Consider the following 11,961-nt stretch of genomic DNA (forward strand, 5'->3'; position numbering starts at 1 on the left):
AGTCATGTTTTGTAGTACAGATTTCACTTTTAATCATACCTGAACCTTGGGACACTAGCACCTAGAGGAAAGGGTTGGGCTGCTATCTCAGGCCATGTACTGTATAAAAGACTGCACTTGGCATGCAGATCATTGGGTGCAAGGAGAGCCAGGTGCATAGTTGTCCATGTACTAGCCCATAGGTCATACGATTGTGCTATCATTTTCTTGTACATGGTTACTCACATTGCTTTTCTAGGCCAGCTCCCTGCTCTTCTTTCTGCTCTGTTTTAAGCGATGCAGCCCATGCAACATTGGACATTAGATATGAGATGACTGTATCAGAACACACTGTCTCCCACTTGACCACTCACTTTTTATATACGGCTCTCATCTCGCTACTTCATTGATAATCTGACCTTATCCTGTTTCTGAAATCATCTGAGTGACTCCCAGGCTCTCATTCATCCACTCTTATTCCTCTAGACTTTTGGAAATTAGGTGCTCTCATTTAAAAGTTATGAATCCCACTCATTATGCAGGATGATGTTTATTTTTCTAAAATCTGCTTTGTCTGATGCTAATACAGACATACCAACATTATTTTTGCTTCGGCATTTATTTAATTATTTTGTAGTGTATATGTGCATACATGTGCCATGGTGCTTATGCGGAGGTCAGGGGATAACTTGTAGGAGCTGGTTCTCTTCTTTCACCATTTGAAATATGGGGCTCAAACTCAAGTTGTCAGTCTTGATGGCAAGTTCCTTTACCCAGTGAGCCCTCTCACCAGCCCTCACTGTCTTTTTCTTAATGTTTCCCATGGTATCGCTTTCACTTTTGACCTATCCATGAAGCTATTTTAAGAAATAGGTTTCTTAATAAGGAGCATATACTTTGAACTTGTTTTTCTTAGCAATTTTGTTCACCTCAGCCTTTTAATGTGTACATTTATACCGTTTGCATTTAATGCATTCATCGGAACAGTAGAATCTAACATTTCTTTTTTATTCATTGTTTTCTTTCTTATTTTGTTTTAGCACTACTTGGATATTTATTTTACTATCCTCTTTTGATTTATTTATTGACCTTTGATTTATATTTCTTTATACTGTTTTCAGTGGCTGCTCTAGGAGGTATAATGCACACAAATAAACTCTGGAAATCTAATTAGAATTAAGATTTCACCACATCAAGTAAAATGTGGAAACAATATAAATTCCTTGCCCATTTCTTAACCTCTATTATACATATTATATCTACCTTTGAATGTGCTTCATCTACCTGTATCAAAACTCCATCCAATAATATAATATTATTTTTTCAACAAAATTAAAGAACTTAAGAGGAGAAAAAAAAAACCCAAGTCTATTATGTTCTATAAGTTTTAGGTCACCAATGTTCTTTTCCGATGTTTTCTGTTTCTCTCTGCTGTTCTTGCCCTTCACCCTGCAGCTCCTCTGTTAGCGTTTCCTTTAGAGCAGATCTGCTGATGAGAAACTGTCTTCATCTCCCTTCGTCTGAGCGTGCCTTCGTCTCAGTGCAATCCCTCGAGTGTCCTTTCTGAATGCACAATTCTGCCAACAACTCCTTTGTCTCAGCACTTTAAAGATTCCAGTCACAGTCTCCCGGCCTCCATGCTTCTAGTGAGAAATCCACATTCTGAAGTTTGGTTCCCTGATGCTATTTCTCCCCCCTTGGGTGATATCCAGACGTTGTCTATGTCTTTATCTTTTAGCTGTTTGGTTATATATCTAGGTGGGTCTTTCTTTGAGTTTATCCTCTTTTAGATTTGCTGAATTCCCCGAGTTATAAAATTATGTCTTTCATCAAACCTGGGAAGAATTCAGTCATCATCTGTGCAATTATTTTGTTCTGTGCTGATCTCTCTTCCCTTCTGAGACTCTAAAGACACGAATGGTGCAACCTTTGATTTCTCCTATGGGTCCTTGAAGCCCTTTTTTCTTTTGATCTATCTGTTCCTCAGATTGGGTGATTTTATTGATCTGTCTTAAAGTTCACTGATACTTTCTCTGCCATCTCCATTATCCTATTGAGCCAATCCAAGTGTGTTTTAGATCAGACATTGCAGTTTTTAGCTATGAAATTTACGTTTGTTTCTTTTATTCATCTTTAGTCTCCGTTGAGATTTAAAATCCCTTTGTTTTTAAATCCAGGAGGAATCATCCTAACTTCTTGAAGCATAGCTATAAGAACTGTTTTACAGTCTGTCTGTGAAGTCTAGCATGTGTCCCTTTGATCTCAGCACCTGCTCATTCTCTGGTGTTGGCTGTATGTTTCTGGTTCTTTGAGAGCTGAGAACTTTTGAATTGTTTCTTGAGCACTTTGGATGTTGCATTATCTTATGGGCTCTACTAAAACTATGATGTAAATATTGATTTTTGTTAATGCAGGCAATCAGTTCAGTCAGACTCAGAATATAAGTTTCATCTCAGTTTTTGCAGATGGTAGTTTTAATGCTAGGTCTTCTTAGGTCTTCCATTGCTGTTTGGGATTTCCTCTCTCATGTGCAGCTCACAATGTACTAGTCACACATAGCATAAGGGTTATCTTTTTTACATTTTTCTTCTCTCAGATTAACAAGACTGTCTGGTTCCAGAGGCCTCCTTTCCTAGTCTATGTGAGCTTATAATGGCCCACTCTCATCTGACTTCCTACAGTACCACCATGTAGTTCCAAAGATGACATCATCTCTGGGAAATCATAAGAGAAAAAAAACAGGGGGGAAAGTGATGTGGGTTTATTCCATTTGACCAAGGTGCTCTTTTCTTGGTATCTCTTTCCAGAAACACACATGCTATTTTGTATAACTACCTGCCTTTGTTTTCACAGTCCTAAAATTAGGTTACTTTTTAGGACATCCTCAAAAGAGAAAAAAAAATTGGGAAAACCACTCAAGATTCCCTCTAGCAATAACTAGTGTTCTGTTTCTGTGGAGAGAAAGATAGAATTTTTGTATTTTTTTCATTCTTTTATCCATATGAAGTTCTATGATGGTGACTACCCTCAGGTCAAATGCTAACAGACAAAAAAAAAAAAGAAATGGTGGAGAAAAAGATAAGAGATATGGCTATCAAGAAGGACATTGCATTCAAGTTGAGTGTGATGGTTAATACTGATTGTCTGTAGGATCTAGAATCGCCTAAGAAACAAAGATCTGAGCATCTCTGTGAAGACAATTCTGGAATGGGTTGAGATAGGAAAACCCACCCCAGATGTGGTGGCACCATCCCCTAGGCTAGAGTTGTGAACTGAATAAAAAAGGAGAAAGTGAGCTGAGCACCGGAATTCATCCCTGTCTATTTCCTAACTGCAGATGCAACATGACCAGCTACCTCCAGCTCCTGTTACCAAGCCTACCAGTACAAGATGGACTCAATATACCCTCAAATTGTGAACCTAAACAATCGCTTCCTTCCATAAGTTGCTTTTGTTACGCATTTTATTACAGTAATAAAAGAAGCAATTTGGATGAAAACTAGTTCACTCTTCCTTATTAAAGAAATTTCCAAACCCAATTGTTTTCTGTCTCCTTCCCTATAATTCTATGGGTCTATTTCTGTTTGTCTCTGAGTTTCTGTTACAAGCCTCTCCCCTTTTGAACGAGAGTGACTGGTTATCTATAATTAATAGAAACCGCCATCCCAAGAGATATAGCAGGACTCAGTATTGTGCAGATGGCATTTGTCCTTTAATCGATTCATTGTCAATAGATTCATTGCAGCCCTAATAAAATTTCTAAAGTTTTCCCCAGTAGAAAATGGTGTACTGATTCTAAGATTCACGTGAAAACACAGAATCTAAAGTAGCTAATATAACTGGAGCCCAAGGGCCATAGTTGAAGGAGCTGTGATGTCTAACTTTGAAGTTTACTGTATGGCTGGTACAGTAGCTAACCTCTTAGTGAGACATGAGACATAAGCACATTGGGGTGTTGTGAGCCCTAGCAGGAATATGTCACGTATAGGAACAACTTCTGTTCGGTAAACTAAGGACTTCAGCTTTGTTTGTGTCATTTCTTGGCCTGTGAAGTTGTAAACATGGAAGGTCACATCTACATGGTTAGACAAATGTACCCAGATTGAAGTAAGTTTCCAGCTCCATAAACCTCTGGGCTTCTGTCTTCACCTCCAGTTGGGTTTTCTGCCTGGTCCTCTCAACTCTTTGATGAACTTGGGCACATTTGGGAAATATCATCTAGCGTGGTTGTTTCTTTGCCAGTGGGATGGATGGCCGGGCTTAGAAATCACCACACTGCTAGACAGGCAAGCTCCATATTGAATATGAACATTCTGTTTCTTGAGACAGGATTTCTCTGAGCAGCCCCTGGCTGTCCTGGAACTCATTCTGTAGGCCAGGCTGCCTTGAATCCAGAGATCCGCCTGCCTCTGCCTCCCAAGTGCTGGGATTAAAGGTGTGCGCCACCACTGCCTGGCTTCAATGTTAGTATTCTTTATGAATGATTCTGGAACCTGTATATTTTTATCTGTAGTATGTATGTTTCAAACCTAGCCACAGCAATCCACATATTTCTAATTTATTGTTTTAAATCGCTGGTTCGCATTCTATTGTGCCATATATTACATTTTTCTTTGGTGTTTAAGTTATTTCCAAATCAAAGTTTTGTTTATAGGCCATGCTGCAAAAATTGGATAATTTTTATGATATAAAATGTCAAGGAGAATATTATTGGGCAATAAATTCGGTGCATTTTAAAACTTGAATAGACATTTTCTGCATTGCTCCCAGAGTGACTGTGTTTATTTATTACCCCGAACTTTCTTCCTCCAATCTCAACTTTCTGTAATTTAAGATTTCGGTACACCTGCCACAACTCCGTTGAGCAAAGGCTTTTCTTCTAGGCTGCTGTAGGGACCAGCATACAGTCAATTGATGGGCTGTCATTGGGTCACATTTTCCAGTTATGGTGAGAGGAGGCAGGTGTGTGACGTGAAGGCTGTCGTTCAGCAGCCATCACAGGCATCTCTGAATCAGGCTTTCTTAGCAGTGGCTTCACAAATCCACCACGACCCCAAGTCTCTTCTCACCTTGTGTTTGAGCGTGTCCTCTAGGCCACTGCTACAGCTCTTTTAGGGTTCTGAGAAGTCCAAATGGGAAAGTAAGTCCAAACGGGACAATATCTTAGACAAAGCACATATAACATTAATGTTATTATTTTAAAGCCTTTTGTTTGTTTGGGATGTGGTCTCATGCAGTCCAGGCCAGCCTAGACTCACTATGTAACTGACGGTGATCTTGAATTTGTGTTCATCCTGACTTCACATTCTAAGGGCTAAGTTCTGGGATCACAGTCATGTGCCACCACGCCTATTGTTGGATTCATTTTTTGAAATGAATGTTTTTAGTTAGCATACAAAATAATGGGCATTGCAATAGCATTTCCCACATACCTATAACATGTAATTTGCTCAAATGCCCTCCCTTAAATGATTCTCTTCCTTCTTTCCTCCCTTCCTCTCATTAATCCCATTCTTCTCCTAAAATGTTCCAGATTCCACCCACACCCCAGGGTAATCTAATCGACAAGCCAGAGGACAGTGCTGTTCAGTCTCACTGGGTCGACCAGGAACACTAACAGAATGTGTTTGGTGGGGCTGGGTGATAGCTGGGACTCCCTGTCTCTAACTTGCCCCCAGCAATGCCCAGAGATCAGGGGCTAGAGCAGCACTGATTAGATCCTGCCACGGCTCTGGCTGGCCCTTTTCCTTACAGCCCCATTTCCTACTCAGGAGCTTTCCGGGGCCAGTCTTACCTCCAGCATGGGGCCACGCTATCTGTAGTTTGAGTTGGGAAAACCTAGTGCTTCAGTCAGTTGGATTTCAGGCTTGCTGACAGCCCTCGCGTTCATGTTGCTCCTTGCCTGTGCTTTGGGTCTGAGTGCTTTGGTAGTAGTGCAAAAACAGAAATAAACAAACGAACAAACAAAAAGAAAAAGGAAAAAGAAAACCCAAAACAAAACAAAAAAACCAAAGAACAAAATAAAAACAGAAACAACAAATAAACAACAATAACAAACACCACAAAACAAAAACATCCAGATTTACGTCCTATCCAGCTTTGGCTCTTCTGTCTCTTGATTTTTCTTATGATATTATAACTGGCATGGGGCTCTGGGTGGCTCTGGTTCCATTTGTTTTTGCCTGCTTGGTGGCTGCTCTGCGTTTATCTGAGCCTTCTGGTCCTGTGGCACCTGAGATGCAAATCCTGACCTGGCGTTTGCTCTGCTGGCAGACGCTTTCCAGGCAATGGGAGATCCTAGCTAACGGGTGGTCTCATGGGAGATCAGCTCCAGCTCCCAAGGGTTTACTCCTGCTCCATCACCCAGACACCCGTGAGTAGCTCAGGACTTATCTCAGGCTTGGCATCCTGTAACTCTGACCTGAGCCGTGTCTCACCTCAGCCCCACAGCTGCAGAATGAGGAGTGAGTCAAACTAGGATTACGGGGTGAGACCCGTGACTGCAGTGACTTCGTGTGCTCTGTCATAGCTACCCACTCTTGTTGACTGAACTCAGTTCATCTTCAGGCTTGTTGGGTTAGTGAGGACTGCCGTAAAGTTACCAGAGAGGGAGAGTTACACCACAGACCTTCGCTTTCTCAGTTGCTCTGGAGACCTCTCAGGAAGATCATGGTTCTGTGAAGGGCTCCTGACCTGGTGTTTGCCACCTTCTTACTGGGTCCTCATCTGGTGTCAGGAGGGAAGGAGGGAAGAAGGGGGAGAGGAGATGAGAGGTCCCTGTCTCCTCCCATAAGAACACTGGCCTTACTAGAACAAGGCACATCTTCGGGACCTTATTTAGCCAGAGTGGGGCATTCTGAAATTAGGGTTTTAACATGTGAATTTGAGGTGAAGCAGTGCCTTGTCACTTACCTGTGTGTCCTCAGACCCTGCTAAACTGCCAGAGTCCTCTGAGAGGCTGTCCCTAGCTCCCTACTCTGTAGTGGCCACACACGCTGCCCTCCTGGTCCCATTGCTTATAAATTATCTACACAGTGCTCAGGACTTGGGCTCAGAAAACGTTGATTTAGTTAGGAAGTCTCCTATCTATGTCTACCTTCCAACAAGGAGAAGCAGGCACTTGGTACCACTCAGTCACCACAGTGTTGGACAGTTTTGGGCACATGGCAGTCCTTACTCAATGGTGCATGGACAGAAGACCCAGCCCTTGCCAGCAAAGAGGCAGCAGGCTCTGGAGCGGGTGAGGGAGGCGGATGGTTGGGTGTGAGGAGCACAGACCACAGCAGAGAAGGTTCAGTGTTCTAGGTAAAGCTGCGAGGGGAGGGCTGGGGACACTCCAAAGGATAGGGGTTCCTTGGGCTTCATCTCAGCGTGATGGAGAAGAGACAAGAAGGCAGCCGGTTATATCAAGGCTGTACTCTGAGTACAACTTTAATTGCATTCTCTGTCACCATTACATTATAAGGGTTTCTTATATTTGAATTGTTTTAGAATTGACAAGCAAAAATTGTTTACGGCACAGAGTGTGATTATATATATGTGTATACATAAAATACATGCATAGTATATCTTTTTAATAAATCATTTTCTGATATGAATTTATAGTTCCATATTTGGTTTGGTCATATGAACACTGCAAATGTTTCCTCCCAGGCTGCTGCTAGCATTTTCATATTTTTAGTAGTGACTTTTAAAAAGCAGTTCAAATTTTGGATGATGGTCAGCTTATGAGTTTTCTTCTTTTGTGGTTCATGTTCTTTGTGTCCTAAGACGTCTCCACCTGTCCCCAATTACAAAGATCCTGCTTGCCTCCCCTCAAAGCTTCACAGTCCAGGTGTGTGTTATGATCAATCTCAGGCCAGCTATGGTGGCGTACGCTTCTAGCCCTCAAGAGGCAGAGGCAGGCAGGTCTTAGTAAGTGACCAGGACAGCCTGGTCTACACGGTAAATACCAGGTCAACCAGGGTGACATAGTGAGACTGTATCTCAACAACAAGGATAATAAAGAAAACAAAATAAAATTTAGAAATTTAGGTTGAAGTCAGGCATTGTTTGAGGGATGAGTTCTGGTTTATCATGTCCCCTTATCTTAGCATCTAATTTCCACAGTCCATTTATGAAATGACTGTCTTTTTCTCTAATTACATTGTCACCGTTGCAAAAACTTAGTTGGCCACATGCCTGTCTCTATAACTGTTATTATGATTCATTGATCTTCATAGCTAACCTCACACTGATAACACTGCCTTAAAAACTGGAGTGTGATAGGAAGTATTTAAATCAGTTCCCATAAATTCCCTAATTACCCCCTCCCCCAAATTTGCAGCATTTTTGATCTTTGGACTTTTCATATGAATTTTGAATCAGTCAGTTTATCAGTACATTATCTTTCTGTTAGTGCAACAAATACCAGAGATAACTCCATTTGGAGAGAGAGAGAGAGAGAGAGAGAGAGAGAGAGAGAGAGAGAGAGAGAGAGAGAGAGATTATTGGGCTCTGCTTTAGAGGTTTCAGTCCATGGTCAATTGCCCCATTTTCTTGCATCAGGGAAGCCAGCCCATGACACAGCAGGAGCCAAGATGGCTAGAAACCTGATGGCTAGAACCAACATCTCATTATTCCCTTCAAGTTCACACCCCCAATGACTGAATTTTTCCAGCCAGACCCCACCTCTTAGAAGGTTCCTTCACTCCCTAGCAGAGTCACCCTGGTCTCCAGTACTCTAGCATGCACTGGCCTTTTGAATGACCTTTCAAATCCAGCAGAAGCCTGATGGAGTTTTGACTGGGCTTGCATTGACTCTGTGGACTGGTTTAGAAAGACCTGCTGTTTTTCCAACACTGAATGTAGGTTAACCCCATCTATTTAGGTCTTACTTAATTTCAGTGGCATTTTATAGTGTTTAACAACTTTTCTTCACTTGGGTACCACTATCAAGGAAACTATTTAAAATAGCTTGATTAAAATAAAAATTGGAAAATTTCATTTTCCTTCTATTTCCTGCTGGCATGTATCGAGGTACAATTGACTTTTGTGCTGTCGCTTTGAGCTTTATGACCTTGCTAAAAAACCTGTAGCCGTTCTTCTAGTCCCTGATGCAAATGACGTATACGTCTTCCCCAGCCATTTGGTACACAGATGTTGTACCTGTTCCTGCATTTACCCCTAGCTGGAAGTAGAAGCACTGATTTTTCTTTGCTTTTCTCCCTCTGTTGTGACGTTTACGGATGGTTTAGATCACAAAGGCAGACGGGAGTCCCATCAGCAGGCAGAGTGATTTGTACCTGTGGCAAACAACAGACCCTTGTGATTTGTCTTAATGGAAATGGCCGTTGGGGTTTAAAGATGATCGGCTCCTTCAAGTGACTTAATGGATCTTGAAGTAGGTTATTGACACAGTAAGGACCTGATGGTGCTGATGGGCTGGATTTGAACTTTAGCTCCTGGGTCTGGTGGGTGCTGAGGGGGTCATCTTTGTAATTTAGTGGCCCTCCCATCTTTCCCTGAGGTTGAAGGGGCTGAGTGGAGGAACACACGGGGAAGTTATTTTTGTAGCATTTTTTTCTTAATTAGGAGAAAAGAGATGGAACCTTAAATGTGAGTCTGCAACCTATTCTTCATTCTCCCCAGCGCTCGGGCTAATGGTGTTTAACAGAAAGACAAATCCATCCATCTTCCTGGCGTCTTAGCCCAGGGAGGCTGCGTAGGCTGATGTCAGAAGCAATATTAAGGACTATAAAGAGCCCTTCAAACCCCTCCCCTTTGAATTCTCACTCTGTAGTCTGCTTCCCAGGGACACCAGGGCTGAGGTTGTTCATTCTCCATCACCTGAAGTCTGGCCTCGTGGGTATTTGAAGGGATCCAGACCAGCCTCGCTGTCCATTCTTCTTCTAGTCCATCATTTCCAGCTAGAGCAGGCAGCACCATGGAAGGATTTGTCTCGCTGCTTTAATCTACGGATGCTTAGGTTGGCTGGTTGCTACAACACTGGGTACAGGGGGTCATGACAATTCCTTAGAACGGTAGTAGGCTGCTGACTGCCGGATGCCCAGGAGCCTGGCTTAGAGCTGGGCATGCGTGTCTTTTTTCCATGTTCTTGTTTCACCATTGGCATGTGCACTTTCTCTCCTCTCCTTTCTCAAGGGCAGCATTGCCAAGGATACACTGGCCAGTATTCCTGCCTTTTGATAATCACACCAACCCAGGGGAGAGGTCCATTTCCTAAGGATTTTCTTCCTCTGCTCTCTCAGGTTGCTATGGCGTCAGGCCTCTAGGCACATCATTTCTCCTCCGTTTCCACAGCAGGTTCTGAAAATTCAGCTCCACCCAAGTCACGTGGCACTGACTACATGCCAGGAACATGGAAGGGGCGAGTTGGATGGAGGGAAATGAGATCATGTGGAGATCTCTGGTGGAGACACATGGACCCAGAATAGGATTGGTGAACTGTAACAGATGTATAATTCAGTGGGGTTCTCTTTGGTTTTGTTTTCGAATGGTCTCAAACTCATCATCCTCCTGTCTCAACCTCCTAAGAGCTGGTTTTATATGGTCATGCACCAGCCTGGCCTGCTAAAGAAAGCTTTTGATGACGAGGTCTGACAAGAATGATCTTCTGGACCCTGAGTAATGGGTGAAGTTCCTGCAGACAGAGGGCAGCAGAGCAGCAGGGTAGGGAAGTGTATTTAAGCCAGAAAAAGCTTTACTGAAGGCCCAGAGGTGGGAACTCACCAGTCATCTGTGTGACTCGGAGGATATGCTGCGTGTGGCTCAGGAGAAATAGGAGAGTCAAAGCCAAGTGCAGACCAATTAGGTCACTGTGGAGGGTTTGATTGCCACACTGGGAGGTGACACGGTGGGAAGCCAGCAGAGGTTATGAACATAGTCTGCAATGGTGAAAATGGGGGTTTGGAAGCTTCTTCTCTCTGGGGAGGTGGAGATGACAGCAACAGAGCCAAGACCATCCTCCCCCAGTGGCTCCTGGTTCGTACTCCAAACACATGCATGGGATGTCTACTTGTGGGTCTAATTCTATTTGATATAGATATCTAAAATAAGGTTTGCAAATCAAACCTTTATTGATAGTAAATAATAAAAGAATTATTTTAAAACAGTTTTGGAGGATGCTGGAGAGATGGCTTGGCAGTTAAGAGCACTTGGTCTACAGCTGTTGGTTGTAGGAAACCCAACACTTTCTTCTGACCTTGAAGACACCAGACATGTATGTAGTATATATACGTATATGCAGACAAAATGCTCACGTACAAACAATAAAATTTAAAAATCTAAAGCCATTAACAATTCTTCGGTATGCATATAATTTTACCACTTATTAAAGAGGAAAATGAATGTGATCCTATGAGCTAGTATTGTGTGGCACTATTCCTGGGAGACATGAACAAATGTCTACTCATCTCAGATAGGAGACCAGTGACAGGTTCGAGTAACACTGCTACTAATGTCCAAATTGCTGAGCCAGTGAGCTTGTTTAGGTAACATGGGAATGTGGATGACTAAAGGCAGCTGCAACATCAAAAGCTCAGCTTAACATCAGCAACAACTCACAAAAACTAGGGCCCAGAACTCTGTGTAACTGCATAACAGTCCAGAGTCACCTCTAGACAGCTCAGCTCGGCTGTTTCTTCCCTCGGCCGTCCTTGGAGAGGGAAAAACCTTGTGAATCTGGTAATTTCCAGGAACTTTCTGAGACTCGTGAGCTGTTTTTGTTTGTTTACTTAGGTTTTTTTGAGACATGGTTTCTCTGCAGCTTTGGAACCTGTCCTGGAATTCGCTATATAGACCAGGCTGACATCCAACTCAGAGATTCGCCTGTCTCTGCCTCCCGTGTGCTGGGACTAAAGGCATGCACCACCACTTCCAGCTTTATTTATATTTATTTATTTATTTGAGATAGGGTTTCTTTGTGTAACATCCCTGACTGTCCTAGAACTCATTCTGTAGACCAGGCTGGTCTCACACTGA

This window comes from Microtus pennsylvanicus, chromosome 19 (genome assembly GCF_037038515.1).
Source record: "Microtus pennsylvanicus isolate mMicPen1 chromosome 19, mMicPen1.hap1, whole genome shotgun sequence".
NCBI lineage: Eukaryota > Metazoa > Chordata > Mammalia > Rodentia > Cricetidae > Microtus > Microtus pennsylvanicus.